Source organism: Falco biarmicus, chromosome 4, assembly GCF_023638135.1.
Source record: "Falco biarmicus isolate bFalBia1 chromosome 4, bFalBia1.pri, whole genome shotgun sequence".
Taxonomy (NCBI): domain Eukaryota; kingdom Metazoa; phylum Chordata; class Aves; order Falconiformes; family Falconidae; genus Falco; species Falco biarmicus.
The window spans coordinates 5,734,086-5,748,439 of NC_079291.1; the positions used below are offsets into that span (position 1 = coordinate 5,734,086).

The window sequence follows — 14,354 nt, forward strand, 5'->3', positions numbered from 1 at the left end:
TTCCCACCTCATATTTACATCAAGGCTATTTAATTTTTTTAGGCCGCTATAACAGGTTAAATGGCATTCTTAACATCACTCTTCATCTCCCACTGGACAACAAATGGCATTATAAGACTGAGAATAGATGAAGGCATATTTACATTCATAATGTTCTTGACTATAACATTTATGTAAATTATAATTTTACATTTGCAAATACCATAATTCTCAGTTTCAATGAATACTTCACTACTCTTTTATCATTAACTTCCTATGTACATTACTTGGAGAGAAAACACCAATGCAAAATAAAGAAACAAAGTGCCCTGATCAGAGAGGTACAGATCTTCTGTAAAAGAAAAAAATATTTTGCTTCTAGATTGATTTTACCTCTGTATAGACAGGGTGTTGGACTACACCTGACCGCTCATTCAGAGTGCATAAAACCTACAGGTTTCTAAGAAGGTAACAAACCCCAAATTTCAAAGAGGCTTATATTTTAACCCCAACAAAATCAAACAACTTTATTGCTGATGAAAATTATTTTTTCCCATCTGTAGAAATAATATTTTTTCTATTCATTGATAAATGCAATTAATGCTGACTATGCTAATTATAGAACTGCATGTAGAGTTTGGAAACGTGTTTACAGATGTTACACAAGAACAGAAAGACTCCAAAATATCAATTTTCATTAACTAAGCTATTGCTCCACCAAATGGATAGAATGTTTTTTCAAGATCCTCAGAGTGGAAAATTAACTTTTCAGTTAAGAAGAATATTCACCTCTCATATTAACACATATACACTTACACACAAAACCTGTGTATTTCTATGTACACTTTGTTGGGATTTTTCTGTGATGGTCAGCTAAGTATTTCCTTTGATCTTTTAAAATGTAAATCTAATTCAAAAAAATCTATGCTTCCAGAATGAAAAACTGTCAAAACAAAGAGGTCCAATATCCTGACTTATTTTGAAATGAGGAAATTTTTTGGTAAGAGCTTAGTAAGTTTTGGTAAGAGCTTGGTATGATATTTTTAGAATGTAAATGCAAACACATGCAATGGAACAGCTCTCAGACTACCACAGTCTCAGATACATATGTTACTCACCTTAAGGAAGCAATATCAGACATGTAAGACAAGTCAGGTCAGTCCTGTGTATAATGAAATTGCTGATTATGTATGTCGTTTTTCAAGTTACTCAATGTGTAATCTTTAGAAGACTCAACTTCAAATGCAAAGACTGTGTATACACTCAAAGAGAAACTCTTTAAAAGAACAGTGACTTTTCTGGTCACTCTTATCTTTGTGCCAGGTAATAGAAATAAATCTAAAAAGGACTTCAAGTTGATGTTCCAGTTTGGCAGGTGGGGTGTGTATGGACTCGGACGATGACCCAAACCACCAAATCATCTGTTCCATTAAGTATCACTTCCCTTTCCACAGTTACTACAAGCAATTTATTTCCTGTGTAAAGTACTAAATTTCCCAAGTTTCTGCTGAATGCCTGGCAAAAGGGAAATCAGCAGGGGTATCACTGATGCATCAGTCTGAATTATGGCTACCAAACTGGAATCTCTTCCTCTTAGCACAATACAAATATTGTAAAAAGGGACAGCTACTCTGTGGGACTTTTAACAGCCAGACCTTCAGGGACATTGAGAAGATCTTCCCAAACTCACAGAGTTTATTCGTACAGGGAACAGTGAAACCAATCTAATACCACTCCCTAATATTTGCTGCAGGGAAAATACTCAAACCTTAAACTAACCTCATTGTTAATTACAAAAAATTAAAACAGTCACAAGAAACAAGATGCTGAAAACTATTTGAATACTGAATAAGTCTTCTTACATGCAGCCACAACTCTTCAAAGAAACTTGCACATGAATTCTGCATTTCAGGTTCCTGCATTTTAATTGTGTTCACTAATGATATATTCGAGGAAGCAATATATCAGAAAAGTGTCAGAAAAGTTACAAAAGCTACATTAGCCAAATTTTTTTTTCAAAGAATCTAGGAACACAAGGCAGATCCCTGTGTAGAGTAATAATGTCATCAATGAAGAAATCTACTGAATATTAAAACTTTCTTTTTTATATGAAATACATAATACTTTTTGTGATGTATTATAATACATTATCTTTTGGAATGAGAAAAAAGATTTGCATAAGAATGGTTTTATATTTATGTTAGTCTATTACTTATCTTTGCTAAAAACTAAACATTAAACAAAAACTGTGATTGTTTCCCCAAAAATGCTACAAATCCATGTAGCTTTCATAACTACAATTTTCATGCACAAATTCGTTCAACATTTTCACCTCATTCATCAAAATGCATTTAATATGTGAAATGAACATAGATACACAATTAGTTGGTCACTAATCACCTAGCTGGTCACTATTCATCCAGAGCAAATTTTCACGCTATAAAATATCCTCAACTGGAGCACCAAATCCTGATTAGACATAGCTAGATACCGATTTACTACTTAAACATTTAGCTGTTTCCTTTGCTTTTGTCAAAACATACTTTTTACAAAGCAAATGCCTTTTTAAGTCTTGAAGCCAAAATCCCACTGTATGAATTTTCTGTTAAAATAAACAACAACAAAAAAAACCCAAATCATTCTACTAAATTCCTGTTAATTTCAAGCACTTATGTTCATACAGAGAAAACTCAGTCTGAAAATTTAGAAAAGTACTCCTGTATTTGCTTTAAGTTATATACTTTCCAAAGTCTGAGTCTAAATGACCAAGAAGAAACAGTACAATCTGTGCTTTTAAGAGCAATGTGTAATTAAGGTTTCCCCACCCTTTACTCATGGAAGAAATACTGTTGCTTCTGGATTTTGAATTCATTAAAATCACTTTCCTGTCAGACGGCAAAAGTGTCTCCAAGGAAGAGTGTCTTTTTGTTGTTACATTTTATAGGAAGAATACATTCACCTAGAAAGAAGAACATTTCCTTCCTTTTCTACTCTCTACACCCCTCCGCCAAATATTTACGTGAGAATGGCAGTTTCTTCTTGGCTCCCACTATAGAGTGTATTTCTGGGATTTTAAAATAATCTAGATTAATATGCCAAGATAATGTCTGAACATTTATAATATAGAGAAATCCTTGCAACTGATCTACAGCTCCCTTGCAGACAACGAGAAATAAGGCCATTTTCAAGACACAAGTAATCTGATCGTGCTTTCATATGACCTCAATATTGCAAGGCATGCATGGTCCTGAACAACAGTAATAAAGTAACATTCACCCATTTCTCCTAAATCTAGTTCAACCATTTGTACCAGAATCTTAGTAAATTAATTCTTAATAGAAAAGATCTTACAGGACACATAACATTGAGAAAACTACTGCAAAGGTTGGTGGCGAGATTTTAATCCTCCTTTAAAAAATGTAAACTGTAGAAACTTTATGTTCTTAAATAAAGTGTTTAATATGAAGTCATATACTGTACATCACTGAATGCAACCTTGAATAACACCGCACGAAGTTGCTTAGAAAGTTGTGAGTTTCACATAAAAGTTTGACATTAATTTATTTAAATACAATAGAGCACTGATCATAAAGAATAACTTCTGACCATCACGGCTCCTATTACCTTAAAGAAATGTATAAAGTTATATATTTAATATACATGTTCATTGAATAAATAGCACTAAGCAATGTGCGGACCATTTTAAATTAGTAGGCAGTTGGTCACCACCATCATTTTAATTTGGCTTTATTCATCTGCTCTTTACCTAGTTACAAACGCTGACCAGTCACAACTGAGAAATGCTGCTACTTGCATCGGAGATACAGTCCCTACCACTGGACTCCAACTGCACATGGTTGGCATCTACACTGGTACTTGTCAGTATCATTCAGTATACATTCAGATCAATATAACTTCAGAGTGAAAGGCACCAAAATTCTGTGAACTTCCTTAAGAATTTGTTCTAGATGCAATGCATTCTGTAAGTCCCACAGTATTTCTTGAGGAGGTGGAAAAGGAAACAAAAGTGAGCCAAGGATAGCCATGAAATAGCATTCCTTCCCCTTCAAAGGAAGTTGCAGCAAATTTTTTAGAGATTTTTTTCCTTTAAAACTTTACTGAAACATTATCACAGCTCTGAGCATACCAGAGACAACTGTCTGTGACGGTCACATCTATGGTAAGAGGATCACTTCAAATGAACCAAAGTATCATTATAGCATCTTTTTAAATATCTACCACTGGCAACCTGACAGTTTCTCCCCTCCATGGCTTTCTTCATGCAGAAATAGTTAAGGCTGAAACTCTTAATCCTTTAAGAAAAACTTTAAAAGATTCTTATGTATCAAATTGTGATTAGCATTTAGGATCACCTAAGTTAGCAGTCATCTCTTACTGAAAAAAAAACCCACAAATAAAAGTCTTCTGACCAGGCTCAAGCAATACCACTTGCTACCACCGTGATACTTCCGAATTTTGAAGGTCAACAAAATGCAGAAAAGAGGGCATATAATGAAACTATGTAAGAGACACACATAACAGTAAGCAGGTAACAACAAAGGCAAGAAGTTGCTGTCCTCAAGTAGAATCATAGACTGGTTTGGGTTGGAAAGGACCTCTTAAGATCACCCAGTTCAACCCCCTGCTACGGACAGGAGACACATCTTCCAACAGACCAGGTTGCTCAAAGCCCCATGCAACCTGGCATTGAACACTTCCAGGGATGGGGCATCCACAGCTTCTCTGGCAACCTGCTCCAGTGTCTCACCAGCCTTACTGTAAAGAACTTCTTCCTTACATCTCATCTAAAGCTGCCCTCTTTCAGTTTAAAACTAACGCCCTAAATCCCTATAGGCCCTGGTGAAAAGTCTTTACGTTTCTCATAAGCCCCCTTTAAGTGCTGGAAGACAACAGCAAGGTCTTCCTTAGCACTGGGATTTCCAACTAGCAAGGCTGGTTTCCTGGTTACAATGAAAATGAACTATAAAGCAGGCACCAAGTACAATGAAAAAAGCTCTGCCAGAGCTGGCCGGGCTCTGTGCAATGCCAGCTCAGGCTTCAGAGCCACGCTGCCCAAAATGGGGCTCAGGAAGCAAATGGGGCAGCCTGCCAAGGGGCAGGGGCAAGGCAGATGCAGCAGACAAAAAGCGCTGCCAGGGGCAACTTGAACTAACAAAGATGTGAAACAGTACCAATTTTGTCAAGTGAGGACCAGCTACATAAAGCGGATAAATCCTGACATGGTACCAACAGAGAATAAAAGATGTCTGAAGAGAGAGGGCTACTAACACATAGCAGTGCTAATCCTCACCAGGAGGATCTAACAGCTACTCAAAATAAAGCTATGAGAATTACTAGTCCTAAGGTGGTGTGTACCCTTGCCGGGAACGGATATAACTTGGGTTTAGTGCTTTACAAAATAACTCTTAATCCTGGACTTGTTCTTCCATCCTTTGAAGCTGCATGTCCTGCAAATGTTGCTACATCTGACAAAAAAGTCCGTAGCTTATGGATATTTCTCTCTATAGCCAATATCTGCCATCCAGCCATAAATTAAACATGGGTGCATGGACCACCCACACTGTAGGAACAGCAACAGCAGAAACACTGCAATGAGTGTATGTTGGGTTTTTTTTTCCTGAAAGACTTAAAATGTTCTGCTCATACAGAGGTGTGATGACCTTTGTGAGCTGTGTAGCAGTGAGTGCAACAAATGGGTCATTTAGTTGCTCCAGAAACCACAGAATACTGTAGTATTTAAGAAAAGATACCATCTGTAACAAGATTGCACGTCACCAGTGCTTTAGAAACTGATACAGAAGCTTCTTCAAACTTAAAGGAAGTAACTGACAAATTATAAAATGCCACCTATTCTAAAGCCTGTAAGAAAGCATTTAAAATCACAAAGATTTCTTTGTAGAAAGTATGTATTTCAAATTATAACTACTTTCTGCAGTATTTGAGATATTTCCTCTGAAAAATACACTTCATGTTTCCTGATGCTCATGATAACTCAGTTTAGAAAACGAAGACTTTAGACCTAGAATGCAAGCCAACAACTATCCACTATTATATGAGATTTAATTACTCCTTAAGTCAAAACTGTGCTTAAAGCTATATAGTACTTCAGTTTCCTTATAAAACTTTGCAGTAGTGAAACTTGTTTGGCCAGTTTCATTATTATGTCAACATAAAAAAATCTGAAAGGCATGAAATTGGAAAGTGTTAAATGAAACCAGTCTTGGAGAAGATTGGAATACTTTCAAGCACAGGGAAATACAGGGAAGCAAGTAACTGGCATTTACAAATATTTTGCCTCCAGATAAATTATTTGTTTTAAATATAGGTTTAAAAAATTCGGAATAATAAGCAAAACAGTTGAAATGAGCATTATCGCTTTCCCACCAAAAAATTCTTAATACGGTTTAATTCAGAGTCTGAAAAATCTACAGCATATCAGTCCTGAAACAACTGTGTCAAGCTTACTATGAAGCAAGCACATGGTCATATAATTTTAAAACAATTATACATGTCTGAAATACTAAGGTTCCTCAAAAACATCAGCTCCAACGTTATTTTCTAAAGCAATATTCATGGCTTTCCTTAATGAAATTTCTATTTTCTTGTTTTCTATGAAGAGCTTTAAAAGACAGAATGTAAAGGACAGAGGAGAGTCACCATTCCACAAAGAGGGGATAGGGAAAGAAAACAGGTGCATTTTGGCCATTTATTTTAATCACGAAGACAGAGCAGGCAATTTCGTTTTTCCTTCTTCCTTTCTCATTTTCCCTCAGCAGCCAACAAGAAGCAACAGATCTATTGATTACATGCATACTACCTTATTGCATGGATAAGTAAAATCAAGAGATGAAATGGAAGGTAAGAGCAGCAGCCACAGCTTCAGGTTTGCAGCTCAGGTATCAAGAATTGCCTGTAGCCTGGTCTACCACTGAACAAGGATAATACCTACTCTGCAAATGAAAGATATCTGGCAGGTTACACGGAAACCCCAGCTGCCTGAAGCTAGTCTTCTTCACTGGTCTGAACGCTGCCTCCAACACTTGGACTGAAAGAGGAGGAAAGCATTACACTACTGAATTTGGCTCACTATGAACTCCCCGTGGGGTAAAAGCCAACTTCGTCAAAAGCCTTAATACTTAAAGATCTACCAGGCTTGCTCATGAGTGCATAAATCTTAAATTAAATGTACATCAAGCTAACCAGAATATTCAAAAGCTGCTATAGCAATTTTCAACAACAATTTTTACCTAGTTTTTGGAAGACACGTATTCTCTAGGAATAGGAAAAAAACCTACTCTAATTAGTTTTTCTAAGGAACAAAAGAAAAAGACATTCCCAGAATTATGTAGATCAGAACAATGAGTTCATTATATAATTTACTATAGGATTATTATGTCATGTTTTAATTTCACAAAGTGGGATGCAATGAAAAATAATCTTGATATAACCTACAATACACAGTGTAAACACTTGAAAATGGTGAAATCGTATAACCAGACACACACACACAAAAACACCAAACCACCAGAAGTACAAATCTACTTCTCAACTCTTCCTAACAGTTCCAAAATTCAGGCACATATCCAGAAGAACTTTCTGCCCCACGTCTGGTCAGTAAAGAAATTGAGGTTAACCTTTAATTTTTAATGTCACCTGCAGCCAGCGACTGCTTTTTCTAATGCAAGTGACAGATAAACAGCAAAACACTCCCAAGATGATACACAAAGCACCACATACCATAAGTGCATTTTTATTTTTATACTAACTCAATTTCTCAAATGGATAACCAATGTTCCTACTAATTTACATTAAGAATTGAGTGAGGCATGAAAATTGTTCTGATGCATAGGCTCTATTTCTTTAATGTACTGCATAGTGTTCTCTACTTTATTGCAATGCTGGAGAAAGCTAACTACACTTAAAAGATACAGAAACTATACATGCAAAACCACAAGCACATATATGTCTTTAAAAATCACTTCAGAAAGTGTTTGAAATTATCCAGAGCAGTATAAAGAAAAAATAACTAAAGTCACTGACGGAAGTCAGTAAAAGCAAAAAATTGTCCCTATTAAAATGAGTTTCCTGATCTTTCACCACTTGAACTAGTGTTTTTCTGTAGACCAATACTACTACTATAAATCTACATTGCTAGGATTTCAACTTCCTAATTCCTTTACACAATTCAATAGTATCACCTTAACATTTGCAAGGTAATTACAAACTAAGCAGAGGAAAAATGGCAAATTGAGGTAATATAATCTAGCTATTTAAGACAAAATTGGCAAGTCTTTAACAGCAAACACTGTATCATTACTAAACAACACTGCCATGTTGTTAATGTAAGGAGAAGTTTGAATTAGATGGTGAATTGCCCATCCAGGTCCAGACTTAGGGCATATTATGGGAGAAAGCAAAGAAAAGCTCCCACTGGCACGGTCTATGTTTCACCAGTTCTGTGGAAAGCAGACTTCAATACAATTATCCATCACTTTTAAAACCAAATACCACAGTCAATATTTTCACTTGTCTTTTAAAATTAATTGTAGTAAAGTAGGGAGAGAAGCACGTAAGTTTGTAAAATAAGATCTTTTTAAAGAGAAATGGCATTTAAAATAACATTTGGACAACTACAAGAAAAGACATCACTTAATTTTTATCAATGCTAAATATGTAACTATGACATTAATGAAATCAGGGAAAATCAGTTTGTTTGTTTTTTAAACATAGAAATAATAACTCACATAGTGGCAGATGCTCAAACACAGAGGAGACAGTTGTCCTTAGAATTATATTCTCCGTTCATTCAACAGTCAGGTAGCATTGGGTTAAGGCCCAGCCACCAGCAGCAACGAGGAAGCTGAAGTAGCAGTCCCAGTACAAGACTTCTGGAACCAACCTTTGGATGGAAAATAAAAATGCCTGATGAAAAAATGCTAAAAACATTTTTTAATTTTTAGTTTGACCTAAATGCATTCAAGTAACCTAAGGCATCAGAGTTCTTCTGGAAATTTCCATATAACAAAAAGTCAAATGACCAAAACTAGTGTTTTTTTTCCAAGACAAATAACTATTTCACATAATCATGTAACAGGAGAGATGAAAGCAATGTAAGTCTTAACAACATGTAAGATAAGTTTCTAAGATGACGATAATGGTAGAGAGACACCTCTGCCAAATTGAGAATTCTGAAGATTTCTCCAGTATTCAACCTGAAATTTGCATCAACATGAAATTCTTGGCTATTGCTCAGGGTTATTTTAAACTCCTAGTGTAACTGAACTTCTTACAGACATGTATTGTGCAAATTTCAGTAACTTGATATTATCAAATTTGTTTTCTATAAAGTGGTCAACTCATTATTAATAAGAACCAACAAATTGTTCAGGGTTCCATAACACACTACAGCTGGTTATAAAGGCACTAAAAATGTTCAAGCCTATGGTTCTAAGAAAAATTCCATCAACCGATAAGCCATCTATCTTTTAACTCTCTTTCAAATGTTTAAAAATGCAGTTGTAAATCCAGAAAAATATCTTTTCAAAAACATCTCCCTTTAAAACATGTTTATGCAGAATTTTTCAACTACTGTGAGATAATTATTCACATAATGATGGGATAGACTATTTAAAAGTAATTTTTCCTAGTAAAAATACGCAAAGCTAATAGTGCTGAATTTGAAACAGCATCTTCCCTCTTTGAAAAGCTGGTACTTTACTCTGTTTCTGCAATGTTTCCATCAGAAAACCTAAGAACACAACCATCTAGACACAAAAAAAAGTCCTAGAAGACATTGATTTTGCAGGTAAGTGCTCAACTAGCTCCTGTAATCTGACTATTGTTGCCAAAACAAATTAAATTGCTTTTAGAAATAAACTATGAAAAACATACTCATTTTGAAGGAATAAACTTGAGGACATCTTTTTAAGAAATTAAACTAAATACAATTGTCTACACATAAGTTTATTAAACAGTTCCAACCAAATAGTGGGTGGTGGGTTTTTTTATTTGGATTACTATCCTAGTTGCAATATACTAGCATATAAATGTATTTTTATTCTAGAGCATACTTTGAGTTATTAAGCTTGGCATTAAATTTTGTAACAAGATGTAATATATCTAATTCAAGAGGGCTTAGAGTATTCCTGTATTACTTATTAATATGTTAAGTGAATGTTTGGACAATTGATTTCAACTAGGTTTTGTGACTAAAACATGTGACAAAACACAATTTTCAAATTACATTGTCCATTTGTCATAACTACTGCTCTTTCTGATTTCTATAGGTGTTAACAAATTAAGCAAAAAGAGCCTCACTGACTAAATAAGAACAGCCAATTCAGAATTTAAAAACAACCATCATATATACACAAGCCTTAGCAAAGTATCTTTACTGCTTTTCCTTGCTGTTCTGCTTTCCTAATTCTTTCTTTTGCTTTTTATACCCTCCTTCCTGCACTGTCTCCTTAAACAGACCATATGCCTGCAAATAAAGAACAGTGAAGATATATATTTGCAGAGGACTTACTACAGTGAGACCATAGTCTTGTACTGAAGTAATAATGAATAATAAATGTATTGCTCAAGTATCACAATAAGGCAATTCAGTCACAGCTGGATCCAATCAGGGACTGGTTTGCTTAGAAAGATCAATATATTTAACACATTGATCCTGTAAATTCTTGCTGAAACACAAACATCCCCAGCCAATGGCTTAAATAATGGTTATATAGCAAAAGAAATACAAAATATGTAAGTCCTAAAAACTGAGGTGATGACAATTTATTTCATACCAGTGCAGCACAATGATATTCACATTATTCATACAGTTGTGACAGCAGTTTGCAACAAGTCACACTACAGAACGGTCTCTATCCCTGCACTGATGTTTTCTGAGTGATAAATGAGTCAGAGTATGGAGAATGGGAAAAGTATGTCTCCCCCTTTAAGCATCTGGACTAGCTGAAATCCAAAGACAGACTTACTCTGAATATGAAGAAATTTGTATCAGTGAAAATGAAGATATGAATAAGTTACTGAACTAGTTTACAAAACTGAATATAGGATTGTGTTACGATTTGTTTAACATGACACAAGATATAAAGATTATTTTTCTTGAAAAGTAAGAGAGAAAATAACTTGACTACATGAACTAGAGTATCAGCAAGCAGAAACAGGAGAGAAACTGCCTGTATTTTACCAAAGGTGATGACATCCTCATGTAGACTGCTCACTGTCTGAAGGATCTATACTAGAGATTTCTGGAAACTACATGGGGACTACACAAATCAATACCATGGCAAAGGCAAACCACCTGCCAGACTTCTTGAACATGATTTACAGAAAATAGACTTCGAAACATGAATAAACAGCTTTCCTTACTTGTGTAGATGTGTGCATACCCACACAGGATGGAGCAAAGCAAGAGTTCAGTATCATATCATATGCTAGTAGAATGTTCCTGCAACTAGAGTTTCTCCAATGTTAAAATAAGAAGGTTTCAGGAAGAAAATGCGGGTAATTTAACATAAACTTTTAAATGGAAATGTTTGGGAAAGCTACATTTTGCAGCCAACAAAATAGGCATGGTAGTACGTACTTTCCAAGGGAGTCTTTGTTTCCCATGGTCCAGTGGTCCTAAAACTATGCTCCTGTTTGGAAGACCAAGAACATGAAAACATCCCAGTGCTCTGCCTCTTGTTCACTGTAGTCTTACTTCACTATCCTTTCAACACAGATTAAACTAAAGCCACTTAAACAGGGGAGGGGAAAGGAAAGGCAGTAAAAACAAAGAAAAGAAACTAACTTAATTTTGCTATTCTCCATTCTTCCTACTCCAGTACTGTTTCCCTCAAAAATAAATCATCTAACTAAGAATAAAAGTAGCAAATCATATAAATTACCTTGATATTTCACTATTTGAGTAAATATATTTGATTCTCTTCTCATCAAGATTCAATAGTATTTCAGAGATCTATGCTGGATATAAATCTGAATGCTTTTCACAGTCTTTACACTTAAGTAAACATTAGATTACACCTGAATTTTGAATAGCCACATGTTACTACTTTGACATCTGTCCATCATAATACCATACTGGAATTGAAAACTAAAAATGCTAAAACTGACACCAAGCTGTACTGAAAGCATTTTAAGAACAATAATTCATTTAAAACCAGAGCATGTGGCATGCTTAAAATAAGGAATTCTGTTACTGAAGACAGTCTAGGAATGTCCCACTTCTGCATTGCTTCTCAGGTACACATATGCACAAAAGAGCATTTTTAGATGCCAGAAGCTGAGTAAGACACTCACTTGTATAGGTCTATTAAATCTGTGAATACAGGAGCTGCTGCATTTCACAGTCTATTATTTATATGACAGAATGAAGATCTGAAAACATGAAATATAGCCTTAAATTATTCACTTATTCTTTTCACAAAAGGAGAAACCGTCAATCTAACACTACAAGACTTCAAGTACATTTCTAAAGGTTTCATGAAAATTGCCTTATTTATCAAAACTTTATTCCCTCCGTTTGTTCATTAAATACTGTAGCTTTGCATTAAGGTCAAGCAGTGTCAACCAATTACTGTTGTTGGAGAAGTCCTACTTTCTTAATACTCAAAGAAACCATGGTATATAGTGAATTATTTTAATAGGCAAACTGAACACTGTTTACTCAAAGCACATTTCAACCATAAAAATGTATTTTAAGGGTTTCTATCAACAATCAATTACAGTACTATTTATTATCACAGCAGCATTAAGCATGATTCTTTGTCTGCTTAAATGCCAGTTTTTAAAAAATTACATCTATTTTAGCATTTTCAGCAATATTCTGTTCTTAGCTCATACTAAAGCAACGTAACAAAAAAAAAGTGACCTATAAAGCAAACTGTAAGGTAAAGGATAAACCACTGAATTTTAAAGAGACAATATAAATTGTTATAAACATTCTGGCTTCTGTCCTCATTCTCTGTTGGTGGGCAAGGGGGCTTGACTCATATGACAGACCTGAAAAAAACCCCACCCTGCCTTCACTGCTCCTAATTTTATAGATTTATTATAGGGCAAAATCTTCTGTCTTGCAATATACAAGACCAGGTGAACAACCGATGAATGATGGCTTCTGAGTGGTTACACACAGATTTATTAAACACCAAGAAAAGGCCACCCATGGGCTACCGTACCAAATACCGAAGTCACAGTCATTCCGGATAAAAGGACTTACATAGGATATTTTGATGTAACAATCTGGAACAGAGGCCCCCTTGCACTAATTCAATCTTTTCCCCAACCCATTTCAATGGTCTGTGGTTCAAAAGGCTAGAATGATGATTTTAGCATGTAATCACCTATATCTCCACACTTCACATAAACAAAATTTTGGATCTCATTTCCCTTTGGAACTGAGCTGTTTGCTCCCCATATCACCTAGTATGTTTAAGATGTGATGAAAGAACACTTGACTTTCTGATGGTAACCTTTGAAATCTTACTGCTATGAGCCCAACTTTGCCCTTCTGAAGTTACAAGAAAAAAACAAGGAAAATTTCTTCTACACATCCTTTTAGCTTGTCTCACTAGAAAAAAAAAAGTTTTCATCCATGTCCTGTATCAGTGATCAATGAGACTTACAATGATACAAGACATACACACACACACACAATTGCTACAAACAAGTAGGAGAGGAAATAACAAAAGGAATGGGGAAAAAAAAAAAAGCCACCTGAAAAGAGTCATGCGGAAAATTATAGAGGAAAAAAGATGTAACAGTAGGATCTGTTGTCTTATTATTTCTAAGAGATCAGAATAAAGAAAAACAAAAGAAGTAGAAAAGAAAAAAACAGCCAAAAAGAATCCAACTTAGAACAAGCCCTCTCCTGTCCCCCCAGGTGGGCTAAGTCCCACCTGCAAGTTCCAGTCTACCAGTGAAGCCCCAACAGATTTTAGAACCAATTACTGCACAACGAAATTTCCAGAAGATAATATAAGTCAAAGAAAGAAATATAGATCCCTTCAAACTCATCTAAATTACTTCACTGGAAGGGTGTTAACTGGCTTCATGGATGAGGTAACAGTAGACATACAAGCTTGAGATTAGAGAGATTTTAAACATGTTCTGCATTGTTGTTGCCAATAAAACGAAATACTGTCCAGACACAATCACCGTAAACTGGACACAAAAATGATTGAAATCAGAGAACAGTTGTTCTTGAAAAGAAATTTTTGACAGCTCTGTCAAACCAGATATATATTTCAAATGGATCTCAGAGACAGCTGTTTAGGTCTGTTTCTAGCTGGTATTTTCATAACAATTCTAGTGACTCGAAGGCAGTATGGTTATAGAAT

At 35.2% G+C, this 14,354-nt stretch overlaps 1 protein-coding gene across 3 annotated transcripts in view; it reads right to left on the reverse strand.

Moving 5' to 3' along the window:
* The window catches only part of TBC1D5 (TBC1 domain family member 5), a 326,157-nt gene that overhangs the window by 246,809 nt on the left and 64,994 nt on the right, over positions 1-14,354 (reverse strand). Inside the window, exon 3 of one of the 3 annotated variants that reach the window (XM_056337723.1) lies at positions 8,745-8,899. The exons of the other annotated variants lie outside the window; for them this stretch is intronic. The gene's annotated coding sequence lies outside the window, so the exon portion shown is untranslated. The remainder of the gene's footprint in view (positions 1-8,744; positions 8,900-14,354) is intronic. 3 annotated transcript variants of the gene reach the window in all.